This window comes from Pelobates fuscus, chromosome 5, assembly GCF_036172605.1.
Source record: "Pelobates fuscus isolate aPelFus1 chromosome 5, aPelFus1.pri, whole genome shotgun sequence".
In the NCBI taxonomy this organism is placed as follows: domain Eukaryota; kingdom Metazoa; phylum Chordata; class Amphibia; order Anura; family Pelobatidae; genus Pelobates; species Pelobates fuscus.
In genome coordinates, this window is record NC_086321.1 from 243,013,434 (window position 1) to 243,028,893 (window position 15,460).

The 15,460-nt window shown below is 36.9% G+C and overlaps 1 protein-coding gene across 7 annotated transcripts in view; it reads left to right on the forward strand.

The window, feature by feature from the left end:
- LINGO2 (leucine rich repeat and Ig domain containing 2) overlaps positions 1–15,460 on the forward strand; it is a 585,167-nt gene that overhangs the window by 355,832 nt on the left and 213,875 nt on the right. For 2 of the 7 annotated variants that reach the window (XM_063455172.1, XM_063455174.1), the window contains exon 1: positions 4,733–5,449. The exons of 3 other annotated variants lie outside the window; for them this stretch is intronic. The gene's annotated coding sequence lies outside the window, so the exon portion shown is untranslated. Of the gene's footprint in view, positions 1–4,732; positions 5,450–5,682; positions 5,771–15,460 lie in introns of those variants that run through there. 2 more of the 7 variants (XM_063455173.1, XM_063455175.1) reach the window with 2 other exon arrangements.

Sequence of the window (15,460 nt, forward strand, 5' to 3'; positions counted from 1 at the left end):
TAAAACAATCAAATTAAAACCAATTTGGTTTACAAAAGCACTGTCAGGTCATAAAAAGAAGCAAATAGAATTTAAATGATATATGTTAAATAGATCAGCTGTTTCCATTATAGGTTATAAAGATAACATCAAAAATTGCACAAGAAAAATAGTTAAAAAGAAAAGCTTATGAAATTGTTTACACTGGGAAAAGAGTTTCCTACAAGGAAAACTTGATTGTTTCTTGTGACCTGTTCAATAACAGGACTGTACAAAAAATGTCATCCATTGTTTAAATGAGGAAGACTTCACTTGTACCATGTCAAGAATTGTTTATAAAAATAATAACATGGGTCATCTAGAAGGTCATCCACTGAGACTTGAAGAATGAAGATTTCACAAGCACCAGTGGAATCTATCCTTTACAAAAAAAGGATTACATAGTTATTCATTATATATTATGTTATAGATATATTTCATCACCTAGTGGGGTTGGCATCCATCAATTACTTTAGAAATTGTTTATGATATTTATTATCGCTTTTGGTTGTTGTTGTTTTTTTTGCTTTTTTTTTTACTCTTCAACAGAGATGTGTGGAATATTATATTTATATAAAATACTGTCACCAAGCCTTTGCATAAAAAGGGATATTTAGTTTCCCAATGCTGTATGGCATGGCAAACACTTGTAAATCATGATTTGTTTTAAAAACAACGTGGAAAAGAAAACAATGAGGCTTATAAATGCAGATTATTGCTTTTGTGTTTTTACTGTGAATCTTCCTGTGTTGTCTTCTAGTCAATAGTTGAATGGAATTTAAATATGCCAAAGCATAGGGCATGTGCCTTCACAGTATATTAAGTAAGGGCCAGTGATTTTAATGATTAATCCATTATGTTTGGAAACTCCATTTTGCTTGCTCAGGAAGCATTAAGCTAATTTAAGCTAATTCCGCTTCTCATAAAATGGGTAAATATCACTCTTGTTCACAACTAGAAAATGTAAACCATCTTCAATTAGGTTTGGTGTTACATATGTTGTGCATTGAATCAGAAGGTGGATTACATGAAAGTTAACACCTGCTTTGAAATAAACCTCTCAAAATTGCACCGCAGTGCATGTTTCCAATTTCTTCTGAATGTATAAAGCTCTATGTATAGAGACAATTATAGGGCAAAGTAAAAATTGCAGCAATAACCATGTAAACAATGTCATGTTTATGCTGATTGCTCTGAATGATTATTTTGTTCTGGAATTGCGCTGGTTTTATACTGATAAGCATATGTATCGTAGTAAAGTCAATGCAAAACATAGATAAGTCCTCAAGCCGCTTTTTAACAAACTGAATCAGAAACTTAACCATCGGTAAGTTAGGGGACTTCGCTTTTATCATACTGAATATCTTCTGAAAATAACCTAAGGGATTCTGGTGACCCAAGTGTATTGCAATTTTAGAATTCTCCTGCCTTTAAATGCAGAAACTTCTAAGTCCGTGTGTGATCAATACAAAACTCTGGCCACGGTGCACTGTATGTGACTAAAAATGTTTAGAAAGATAATGCTTTCCTTATTCCCTACCCAATCTGAAAATTTGATATCAAACAAAGATAGTTGTGAAAAAACCTTAAAAGGTCACCATAACTACTACAGCTCATGCAATGGTTAGGATGTAAAAGTGTCTGTGAATACCATCTCCTTGGCTTGTGGGTAATTGCATTTGATTTGGCACAATATAGGGCTGTCCTCTTTCCTTCCGCCTATTTCCTCAGCTGTTGATTATCGAATGCAGAAATAAATTTCATGTGAGTCCAATCAATTTGGTAGGTCAGAAGTTCTATAAACGAGTTATCCCAGCATTCATTGCAGTGGTTCTAATGCTTACCTAATACAGCAAATTAAGAAATGTAAAACGGCAAAGTGAATTCAAAGTGAATTTAAAAACTTAGGCCATAATAGCTGAATTAAACATACTCTTCCATTCAATTCTGTTTTCAGTTTGGCTATTCTGGCCTTTAATTTGAAACTTACTTTGCAATTACTTAATTTCTGCCAAGTTTCCACTTAGTGAATAGTCCTTTAAGCTCTTCTTTGTGATAATTTACAGTAAGAAAAAAATAATAGATCAAAAGAGAACCTGCATCCATCAAAGCCCTTCAGAACAGCCTTTTGCACAAACAACTGTGCCACCTGGACATTTTGACAAGATTACATGTAAATCATCAATTACATGTTAATCATCATAGCAATTACCAGGAAAACCAGTGGCAACATCAATAACATTATAATAATTTCCATGATGAGCGTTCAACTTTGCACGACTTTTTACTTTAAGAACACCATTATTAATCTTCCCAAATATTCCAATGTCATTGTCTATACTTGTGTTTTGTTCTAACCTAAGCCTTGACTATGAAATTCTGAACACAATTTAGAATATAATTTGTTATATTGGCTTATTGTTATTGCTAGTGAATGAATAACATCTTCATTTTAAGTATTTTTCATTGTGATAAAAAAGAGAGATTTTTTTATAACCAGAATAGTTGGACATTTTGTACATCTCTAAATTGTACTGTGTTCTTAATCTTAAAACATCTCAATTCATTTGATATGATTCTGATTGATTAAGGATATGTAATAATAGTAATAATAATTATTATTATAATTATTATTATTATTATGATTACTACTATTTTAAAACTAGATCTGTCCTTAGTCCCCTTCTATTTTCTCTTTATACTGCCTCTCTTGGCAAACTTATTGCCTCTTTTGCGTTCCACTACGACCTGCACGCTGATGACACCCAGATATATCTCTCCTACCAGGACCTCTCCCCTGCCATCCTGCAACATGTCACTGCTTGCCTTTCTTCTATCTCTGACTGGATGTCCTCACGCTTTCTGAAACTCAATCTCTCTAAAACTGAACTCTTTGTCTTTCCTCCTCCTAATACTGATCCTCCTCTCTCGCTCTCCCTTCAAGTTAGTGGTATCCACATAAGTCCATCCTTGCAAGCACACTGTCTTGGCATCATACTTGAATCAGGCCTCACCTTTGAGCCTCACATCCAGTATTTTGCCAAATCCTGTACATTCCACCTTAAAAACATAGCCCGCATCCGCCCTTTCTTACGAAAGATTCTACCAAGGAGCTTGTCCATGCTCTAGTAATTTCTTGCATGGATTATTGTAACCCTCTCCTGATTGGTCTTACCAAAAGCCATATTGCCCCTCTACAGTCTGTAATGAATGCCGCCGCCAGACTGATTTTCCTCTCTAGTCGGTCTTCTAACACCTCACCCTTCTGTCAGTCCTTACATTGGCTTCCTGTATCCTATAGTAGTCAATTAAAAGTGCTAACCCATACATATCCACTCTGCCCGTGACCTTCTCCTGTCCGCTGCTCGCACCCGTACGTCCAACTCACGCTTGCAGGACTTCTCGCAGGCAGTTCCCTTCCTATGGAATAGCCTGCCTACTGCCATCAGACTCTCCCCTAGTCTTCAATCATTTAAGAAGTGCCTTAAAACCCATCTCTTTAGGAAAGCTTATGGCCTCCCAGAGTAACCTCTAACTTACACACCTGTATCTTGCTCTCTCCTAAAGGGCAGCACTCTACTTTCTCCTCCAGCTCTGCTTCACTCCTTATTTGATTGATATTTCCTGTCCTAATGTGTTTTATACCCCACCTCCTATAGACTGTAAGCTCGTTTGAGCAGGACCCTCTTCAATCTATCGTTCCTTTAAGTTTTCTTGTAATTGTCCTATTTATAGTTAAATCCCCTCTCATAATATTGTAAAGCGCTATGGAATCTGTTGGCGATATATAAATGGAGATAATAATAATCTACACCCCAAACATTATTGTCATACCCAGAGTACAATGATGTAAAATTACACAAGAATGGTTCACTATATGCTCCCAAAATACAAACAGACCCTTTAAGGAAAAGTGTTCCCTATCAAGACACTTGAGATTAGTAAAGGCAAAAAAGAAAAACCAAAAAGAGTACTAAATAAAATGAAATAAATAGATAAAGGCTGTATATAACCAAACACCAAATAGGTAAATAGTAGGAATATTATACAACCTGAGACAACAATGCAACGTATTCTGTAAAATAAATACAAAAAATATATATTTATTTTATTTTATTTAGTGCCCTTTTTGGTTTTTCTTTTTTGCCTTTACAATGATGTAAAATGCCTTCCTCTCATCTTACTGTTTTCTGCCCTGGTTTCATCTCCAAACATTAGGTGCAAACTAAACACCTTGTATTGTGCTGTTGTCCATGCCTGAGTATCTAGCTGCTAATGTGGCTATTGCATATCATTTCAATGTAACACAGCCTCAATTGTAGCTGTTATAACATGCACACTCTTTATCCCCTAATACTGTGTGTGTCACCCAGTATGTCTCTGTGCAGAAGACCCTATATGTGCATGTAAAAGCAGAAATACATTTCATACAGCACAATAACACATACATACACACAATTGTTATGTTAGTAGCCATTTATTTTATGTATACATAGGTAATTCCTAATAGGGAGAGAGAGAGAGAGAGAGAGAGAGAGAGAGAGAGAGAGAGAGAGAGAGAGAGAGAGAGAGAGAGAGAGAGTTTTATAGCAGATCTACATGATGATGATGTCAGTACATGAACATTACATGTTCCCATGTAGGAGAGAAGTAGAAAAGGGGACAGCCCTATAGACGGAGATTTAATTAATTCGTGTCTACAGCAAAACACTGCTGTCAGCTTCCTACATCCATTCAGTAAAATGTTATGGAACACGGTCAGTGAAAGGAGCAGAGACGATCAGGTTAACGCTAATAGACCGGTCCTCTAAGGGTTAATTAAGACTGTGCCCCCCTTTTCTCCACCCCTCTCCCCCGGAATGAAGAGGAACAGGAATTGTTTACTGCAAGAGTTTTCATGCAAACTATAGTGTTTCGCTTGGAATCTAATTGTGCCTGATGGACCCATTACTTTGTAATCAGAGCAGCTCCCCAGCTGGATCTCAGGGGGTTAATTAAAAGAATGAGGTAGTGCCCAAATCCAGCAAACAAACAGGAGGACCACCTGAATTGTTTCACCGGTCCTGCAGGGAAACTATTGTTACTATGAACAATCATGTTGCCTGGCATCATCATCAGCAGTGTCCTTTACCTCCCGAGTTTATTAGGTTACTATACCAGGATATACAGGACGATCCATCACTGTTTCTCATCAATGACTTGGCCTTGCAGCAGCACACAGTGGACCTCATAAGGAACAGGAAACCTAAACTGCTCTTAGCTGTTTTCATGAAAGGATGCTTGTCTGTGCAAGGTTAAATGAGCAGCAAAGGGAATGTTTGTGTCTTCCTCTTCAGATGTGAGGCTTTTAGAGACAGACATGCAGTCACTAACTGCTATGCACGTTGCAACATGATCACAGTAATCCTGGACAGGAAGAGATCAATGATTGGTAAGGGATTTCAATATTTTTTTTTTCTCTCCTTCTTACTATGCTGTGTAGTGGTGCTGATGATGACAAGGATTCTTCTGAGATCTTCTCGGTTTACAGCTGTGTTGATTTGGAGTGATTGCAAAAAGAAACCCAAAAACTGTTCCTCTTTCTCTCCCCCCCCCCCCCCCACTTTCCCCCCTCCCATTCGGCTTTTTTTTTTTTATTTTTTTTTTATGTAAAGGAACAAGATACAGTGCCATAGAAGAGACAGAGGCGAAAGGAATTAATGAAATAATGCAAGGCGTATTGCATGGGAGGAGGGTAGCTGGCTGGCATCTAGTGAGTTTTACATTGTGATTTTAAACCATTTGTATGCAGACTGTCTTTTTTTTTTAGAGTGTGCCACCTGTAGTTTTACTTTGCAAACCTGTGTGTGGAATCCTGCAATTTAAATGTCAGAAAAATATATAATATTCACTCTTGTCCACACACAACGGCAACGGGAAAATTAACAAAAAAAAAAAAAAATCTGTGGAAGAAGGATGATGTGGGAAGTGATGCACTTGTTCTGTGTGTGGACAGCTGAACTATGTGAGATGGATGGGTGTGCTTTTTGTAGTGATCGGGGTTAACATGCTTGGAGTGCACGTTCCCTTAGATTGTTAAAAGATCCATGTAATGTAAACCTGGCCACACAACATCTTAAGCAACTTGTCTGTGTGTCGGAAAAATAGTGACATGAAATTGATTCTTTTTTTTTCTGTACGGTAGAGATACATTAATAAAAAGACCAAGTAATGTTCTTGATCCAGATGTTTAACCCTTTGGTTGGCGGCAGGGTAGGCTCTGCCTAGATTTCTGGCACTGGGAAGCTAAAATAATTTGACAGGTGACTACAGAATGTGTTTATTGCAAGTATAAGTGTATTGATTGTGGCAAAATGTGCTATTTTGAAATATTGCTATGTTAATATTTTTTTTCTGAACTGCTTTTCCATAATCTGGCATGTATATGATATTAGTTGTAATTTTGAAATATATCAGTAATTTTGAAATAAATACAAAAAGAGGACACTAAGAGTAAGCAACTCTTAGCCCCCATAAGTTAAAATGCTGTCTACTTTCATGTCCAAATGAGCTGATTGTATGCATAGTACTATTGCAAGCAGTGTGTGGTTGGGCTCAAGTCCCACCCATTTTAAATTAACCAATGCAATGACTGACTAGACCCAGTGACTTGTGGAAAATGATTTTCGTCATGCTGTGTTGGTGGGATTGTGTGTGATTATATGTTTTCATGTATCCATTGTGCAAAAGTACTCTTTACATGTAAAAAAAAAAAAAAAAAAGTCAAAAAAGATGTGCTACTTCAGGGTCTTTGTATGACTGTACTTCGAATAGCTTACTGGTTTAGCAGTTGATGTGTGAAGGACAATTATTTATGTGTCTAGAAATCAACAATTATTTCCACAAGAACAATAATAATTAATGTTTCATTTTTTTATTTGTTATTTTGTTTTATTTTCTTGTTTATTGGTGTCTCCTGAACAATGTTAAAACTATTCATATCATTTTAGATATATTGCCATCAGAGACACAATAATCAAAATAAATGTTTTCTGGTAGGGTGGAGGTAATATGAAGTTCATGGCTTGGTTGGGAGAAAGATGTTCATAACAAAACTATTTTAAAACATTGACAACATTTCTACGCAAACAGTATGTCAGACCTGCAATCACCATTTTTATTGTCTCTGATGGGCTTTGATAAAGCCAAAATTCTCAGGCAAATTAGCAATCATTATTTCATGCGTTTTGACCTTAGTAAATATTCAAAATAAGTTACAACATGACAAGAAATTCAAAATGTTTTTTTATCTTCAGTGTTTTCATTTTGCAGGGTTTGAGGTGGTTATGGTGTCGAGACTCTGTATGTGCAGCGTTTCGCTGTGAAATACAGGTGGTCCTCATTTAGCGACCTTCCTGTTTTGCGACGGCTCACACTTCCAACCAGGCGTAAGTGCGAGCCGTCGTGGGGATTCCCTGCTCTGGTGCGCATGTCTACGTTCTGGGAAACTTCCCCGAGCAAAGAAAAGCGCACCAGAGCAGGGAAACCCTCAAATTTATGTTTGGGGACATTTCCCCAAACATAGATTAGAGGGGATCACTGCTCTGGTGCATTCGTCTATGCTCGGGAAAGTTTCCCCGAACATAGACGAATGCACCAGAGCAGGGAATCCCTTAACTCCTCACTTACCGACCAATACTTCCGTAGGAACAGAACCCGGTCGGTAACTGAGGAGTGTCTGTACAGAGTTTAGCAGTTTAGCTCTTTGGCTGCTGCAGGTGTAACTAGAGGTGTAACTAGAGTTCAGGACTGGCTGATGTCAATTCTGTGCATAAGATTGTGGGTTTTTTTGTGCACGGTGTGCTATTCACTGGCCGAGAGCAGTCAGATGACACTCTCAGTCAATGAATGGTTACTGCACTGACCTCTGGTTTACATACACAGACTGCATCAAAACAGTGCACTATTTAATGCATTATTTACACAAATCTAATCACTAGCTGCTGTGTGGGATACATACTGAGTATGTCATCAACAAATTCTATGGGTATAGGTTTGAGCAGGTGTGCACTTGATGTTTAATGTACATAACAATGTTAGACCAATTCGTAGGTGTCCACCAGAAGCAGCGGTAAATACTCACACGTACATTTTCATTAAACATGAGTCTAGTGTAGACTAGTCTTCAAAACAACAAGAACACTGGCCATTCTAAACCAGTTCATTGAATTACCCTTGTTTCACCCATTAAGGACCAAACTTCAGGAATAAAGGGAATCATGACATGTCACACATGTCATGTGTCCTTAAGGGGTTACAACCTTGCTGAAACAACAACCAGTAGCTGGTAGTGGTTATTAACCTTGTCTGTTACCAACAACCAGTAGCTGGTAGTGGTTATTAACCTTGTCTGTTACCAACAACCAGTAGCTGGTAGTGGTTATTAACCTTGTCTGTTACCAACAACCAGTAGCTGGTAGTGGTTATTAACCTTGTCTGTTACCAACAACCAGTAGCTGGTAGTGGTTATTAACCTTGTCTGTTACAAACAACCAGTAGCTGGTAGTATTTATTAACCTTGTCTGTTACCAACAACCAGTAGCTGGTAGTGGTTATTAACATTGTCTGTTACAAACAACCAGTAGCTGGTAGTGATTATTAACCTTGTCTGTTACCAACAACCAGTAGCTAGTAGTGATTATTAACCTTGTCTGTTACCAACAACCGGTAGCTGTAAGTGATTATTAACCTTGTCTGTTACCAACAACTGGTAGCGGTTATTAACCTTGTCTGTTACCAGCAACCGGTAGCTGGTAGTGATTATTAACCTTGTCTGTTACCAACAACCATTAGCTGGTAGTAATTATTAACCTAGTCTGTTACCAACAACCTGTAACTGGTAGTGATTATTAACATTGTCTTTATTTTTGCAATAACCTCTACTTGTAAAGATACCTACCACTCACAAATTAGATGCCTCCCAGTAAAGCACAGTACATACTGTGTAAGTTGTCTCTACAACAACCACACCTTGCCTGTAAAAAAGGTTCACCCTGAGTATGTTTAATTCATTCTATGTTTTGCCTGAGGAAGAGGTAGTAATAGTGCATACATATATTAAATGGTGATTTGTGCTTTGCCAGACACATATCTATAGAACATTATAGGTTTATTTTTGCTATAGGACTTGTTCATTTGGTGGCAGCAGCTGGTACCTGTCTGTCACTACTGAAATTTAGCAGTTGGTAAACATTCGTGTCTTGCTAACAGTAGTGACAGAAACTTCAGTGAGAAGCGGCTGGTCAGTAAAAAGTAGCACCAACAAAAATTGGAAATTAGCCTCTTCTCTCTTCAGATTCTCTCCAATTCCTCAATTCTCCCTCCTCTATAAACTCCCTTTCTCTATAACTCCATATATTTAATATATTTCTCTTTTAGCATATTCATTTCCCTTAAATTAATATTCTGCTATCATGTAAAGTAAAAATATTGCAGTAGAAATGTTTCCACAAATACTTCCAGAAAACGTCATTTCTTGGTATTCCTGCAAATGTTCAGTAAGAATTACTGTGAAAATCTGTACTATGTTGTCACTCATATAAGATTCCTGTAATTTTCAATTTGTAAATAACCATGCATTAGAGTAGTGTAATCCAAACTTTGTAACAATCTAGAATAGGGATCTTAAAGTCAGTTTACTTGAGGGTCACTGGCAAAGTGGTAGTCTCCCAGAGAGGTTGCAAAGTCATACTGCCAGATATGCTGCATGCATACAAATCTATACTCCCATACACACATACACACAACTCCTTATTCCCTTAAACACAAACTGATTAGATAATGGCAATATAGTCACCAGAACAACTACAGCTTAATGTAGTTGTTCTGGTGAGTATAGCATGTCTCTGCAGACTTTTTAATGTAAACACCGCCTTTTTAAATGGCTGACAGGAGGGCCGGACAGATGTGAAAATCTTACCTTCGCAAACAAAGTGCCCTCAACGAAAAGCTAGCTCTCCCCTCCCACCCACTCTGCATTCCCTCCCGCCACCCTCCATTCTACATTGTTTTTTTTTTTTAAAAGCTGGAAAAATTTTACAATTTTACAGGCATGTGATTGGTTCACACATGGCCCCGTGACATCAGAGGGGATGCAGAAAAACAGAGCTAGGAGCTTTGCGCAGTGATGGATTCAAGAGGAGTAAAATCTTATTTTTGCAGTTTTAACTGCAAATTGAGGAGGGAGGATTTCTCTATAGAGTCAAATAGGCCATATTATACCAGAAAGCCCCTCTCCCCCCTTAAAAGGGTTACAGTAAAACTTTAATGTGCTTAGAAAGTCAATTGGACTAACCATTACTGTTGAGTTGTACTATATACATTCTATGAAAAGTTTTTAAAATGTTATCATACAAGCTTTCCAAGATATACATAAAAATAAATAAGTTTATTCAACGAATAGTGAATAATAGTGAATTAAAAACGTTGCAAAACGTATCCCAAAACAGTGGAATTGTAAACATTCGTCAGTATAACATTAGTCAAAGGCTGGTTATTATAGTCTGAAAAGTGCAATAATTGACAGTTGTTTACTGAATAATCCTTATAGCATTTTACCTTTGTCCCTTAATCACATTGGTTTTTCACACTCTGATATTTTCCCTTTATTTTTAATTCCTTAACAGTCCCAGTACGCCCAGTCACCTAAGAGAATAACCTGCTACTAAATTCTTCTTGAGTATCTTTGGATTTATGAATGGCTCTTTGGATTTAAAACTGCCTATAGAAAAGCATAACACTGTTTCACTTATACGCCCAAAAAGAGAGCAACTCAGTAATAAAAAAAATTAAAAAAATTATGCAAGAGTAGATTAACTTGCCCTATTCTGGTTCTGAATGTGAGCATGTGTCTGTATTAATGTCTGTGCGTGCGTAAGTATGTGTGTATATAAATGTGAATGCATGTATTTATAATTTCTTACAAAAGGGTGCTAGGGGCATTGCAGAGCTTCTTGATATAAGTATGTACAATGACATTTTATAAGAGCTAGTATAAAATGAAATCAGATTACACTTGTATGTGAGCTAAAGGTGCACATCAGTTTTTTTGTTTGTTTTTTACAAAAAAGAAAACACTAACAACTTACCCGTCACTGACAAACTACCAATCTGACAGTGGTGGTAATATTTGTCAGAAAGAAAAGATGCCTCTTCCCCCCTCTGTTTTAGACATTAGAAGCAATAAGTGGATAAAAAAGGATCAATATGGAACGGGAGGGCATTTTAAAAAGTGTATATGTTACAATTTATTAATGTGATTTTTTTTTTTTTTTTTTTTACATAACTCACTCACATCACTTCATGCAGTTACACAGTGCCTTGGCTGCCATGACAACATTTTTTACACCTACAGGCATAATACAACTCCAAAACATTGCTATGAAATGTTGCTTTTTGTGTTTGAAACATCTGATTTCATTTTTCTGTGGTAATGTAATGTAATAAATGATTTACATATCAAAAAGGGAATGTAGCAGGTATCTACCACTACATAGATATGTTCATATGACTATTAAAATGGTTTTAAGCATTATTTTAATGCTTCTTTTTCATTTTTTAATACCGCCTATGGCATTGTAACATCATAACATCATTCTACCATTTTGAGAAATGGTGACAATTCATGGATAACATGAAATTGTATTCTATGTCCTGGAAAGTACATATTATACACATGTCCTATCGGGGATGGTGCTGTTTGTGTGAAGATGCACATCTAATGCAACCCAGCTAGGGGGGATTAATATAGAACTATATATTATATGCCCCATTGGTCACTGTGACCAATATTGATTTACTGTGAACTGCAGAGTATAATTAAAGTCGGTAAACCAAACAGACTTACTCTATACCCCAATTATTAAGCATATGGCTCATAAATACAAATAGGTCTGTTATATTACTATTTGTCTGCCATTTCTTTGCCGTAATGATTGAGCATACGCAGGCCTGACAATAAAATGCAATGGCGACTTTTATCTCTTCCTGTTCACTTCTGCGAATGACTCATGTGCTAAACCACTTGCCACAATCCTCATTGACACACACTAAATACTCTAAATGGGCCCTCTTGAACTGTATGTAATGTGCACATTCGTTGATTTTCTAATTACCCTGCAACAGAAGGATTTAAACGGGATAGCAGATGGTCACCATCAAAGCTCTGAGTCAGACCTAACTAAGGATGCTGTATGGAATTTGTGCTTATATAACCCTAAATCACTTTAGCAGACCCGGCAAGGGTTTACGTGTAAAGAGAATTTCTATTCTGGGCGTTTTCTTGCAGTAAGCTGGGAAGGTGAAACTTATAAATATGCAACAGGATAAATTGGTCAAACACGTGCAAAGGAGTCAATTTATTTTAAAGGGCTTACTGCGCCCTTTCCTGTTACCCCTTGTTTAAGACATAAACCCATAATTAATGTATCAGATTTTTAGTATAAAATGTGGATAGTTACTTTTCACAAAGTTCCTCCTATTCCAAAGTGTGCAGCAATTAACCTTTGAACAGAAAAGATACTAAATAGATAATAATATGATGAAGAAGAAATGGCATATTAATAAGCTTCTGCAGTAAATGAATTTTAGCCCAGTTTGTAAATGGTAATTATCAGCAGTACCTATAATTACATACAATAATTACCAAAATTATGCAATCCAGTTGTTTACTGTATGTAAAAATTGCTGCATCTTTTAATTGTGACCATCCTTTAAGTCCTTTCTCTAGAACCTGTTCTAATTTATAAATAAGATTTTTTTTATAAATAATTTATAAATAAGCTCTATATTTGGATAATATTTTAAATTCACTGTCACAAACATGTGCATGTGCAAATTCTGAGCATTTAATATATTTAGAGAGCACTGTTTAAATAGCGATTTATTTTTATAAACATATTTTTTTTTAAAATAAAAAGTTAAGTATTGAGCCTGTCTTATAAGATTTTCTTTAAAAAGAAACTTCAAAAGAAACTGAAGTAGGCATCACAAAATTCCCCAGTGCATGTTATGAGTACAGTGTTGTTTTTCCTACTGACGCTATCAAGAAAGAAAAGGGCACCACTTATTTTGAAAATTCTCTTTCATGTTCCCTGATGCATTTTGCAAACTCTGTTAGATAATCCTATCAGTTGCATTTCTTTGTGATAAACACATTGGAATGTCCATGAATTTTGTAGACGTAGATCGCAGGCATCTGGCAGTAGCCAGGAGTTTTCACTGGGTCTTGTTTTTATGGTATCAGAGAAACCACCTAGTCTTGAATCGTGTATTACTATGTGTTTTCATTTTTTTCATTGTCAGTAAACTTCTTTTTGTTTAATAATGTAAATCTATCAGAAAAAAACAAACGAGTGTTTAGTATGGAAATACAATGGACTGCCAAACTGGGGCAATAATGTGTGAGTAATCCTGCACCTTTTGGAGTAGATTTCCTAACAAAGACTGATTCATGTAGTTTGCCTATTTGCTGTCATTTTTCCAGACACAAAGTTGTGCCCTTTTGTGGTTTTCAGTACTTGATAGCACATTCTTAATTATTATTGTGATTTTATTCCTGACTTGGTTTGCGTATTGTTTAGTCTGTTTTGTTATCTTAACCCAGCTAGTTCTGTATGGTTGTTACTTTTCTTACATCATTAACGTAGGTGTGTGTCTGACTGGCCAGGTCATTCTAAGGTCTAGAAGTACCCCTTACTGTAACCTCTACTATTCCATTTCCATATTTAATTAACTGACCTATACTTTCTCTATTAGATCCTCCACCAACCATCTTGTCAGTCTTGTCAGTGCATCAGTGTGATATATGCAGGCTGCTCAGGGTGGTGACAAAGTAGAGTCCATCATTTCTACATAGTATCAATACTGTGGACTGCAACTAGGTTATTTCAGTTATAGCAGTAAGAGAACCTCACTGTTTGTGCTTGCACTGACCAACTGTGACACATTGCTTGGAGCACATGCTGACGCTACCAGCACCACACCTTCGAGCCAGTCAGCAGTGTAAAATTGCATGTATTTGCAGAGATACATGTTTGATACTGCTACAGTGGTGTAATCAATTTGCCCTCCTTCAGGTTAGCAAAGGTTGAATCTCTACATGAGGTGCCTTAAACCAGTGCTTGACAAATATTCTTGGAGTCCAGCAGCCAACAAAAAAAGTTAGGAGTCATGTTTTTTTTTTTAAACGAACAAGGCTTTATTTTCATTGACAAAAATAAAATTCTTAAAGGGACACTATAGTCACCAGAATCACTACAGCTTAATGTTCCGTTGTCTATAGCCTGTCCCCGCAGGCTTTTCAACGTAAACACTGCCTTTCAGAAAAAAAAGGCAATGATTACATTACTCTCTGATGAAGTGAACGGTTGAGTTACGAAAAGCGTAAGGCAGCATCACAATAGACAGGAACAGCGAAGTGGAACGCAAACTGAGTTTGCAGTGGAGCGCACACCAGCACTTACCAGCGGCTGCATACACATCTCGAAAATGAGGATAACAACTTCTGCTTACGTACCTGTGTATTTCATCCTTATTTTATACTAATAGAACATCCATCATCACACTACTAGGATTCCAACGAGATCTACGGATTTTATATCTGTATATATACTGTATTCAGTCAAGATTTACCTGATACCTCCTGATGTGTTATACCATAGCAGGAAGATTCCATATTGCAATTTTTGCTAGCTGATACATTGTGGACTCTGCATTGACAGCACTCTTTTTATTAAATTATATTATTTGGACTTAAGTTCTAGAGACTAACAGACCTGCGATATATTTATGATTGTAGGAGCCAACGTTACCCTAGATATTCATTCCAGTTTTGATAATTACACAGTTGCTATTTTTGCACTGTTTAGTGGACCTACCTATCTTAGCTGTTATTGAATCCTGGTGGAAAGTTTGAGTATTGACTCACTTCTTTCAATATCTCTATTTCTATTTTTTTCTAGCCCAGGGTGGGTGCTCTATAACCAGTAGCAGTCTATCACAGTTTGCCCATTCTGTGTTTCTCTTACAAAGGTACCTGTTAAGTAGGTTACACAGTATTTTATTGTATCTTATTGTGTAATACTTGCATTAACAGCTGTGACTTTTAACTTTAGTAGTGTTTACATTACTGCCTGCTAACACCTCCTGTGGCAGTCACTCAGATTTATGCCTTGTTTCCACTAAGTAGTATGGTTCAGGCCGGTACGGTTCGGAAGAGCCTATTCAGGTAAGCGTTTCCACTGCAAGTCGAACCTCCAGTGGGCATGCAGGGTTTAGACCAAATGCCTAGTGTGTCATTTGTTGCGAGCATTGACGTTTCCCTGTCCGCCAATCAATGGATTGTATAGTGTGACACCAGTAGCTCCACCCTAACCGTACCGTACCATTTCCTATGGACCTACCT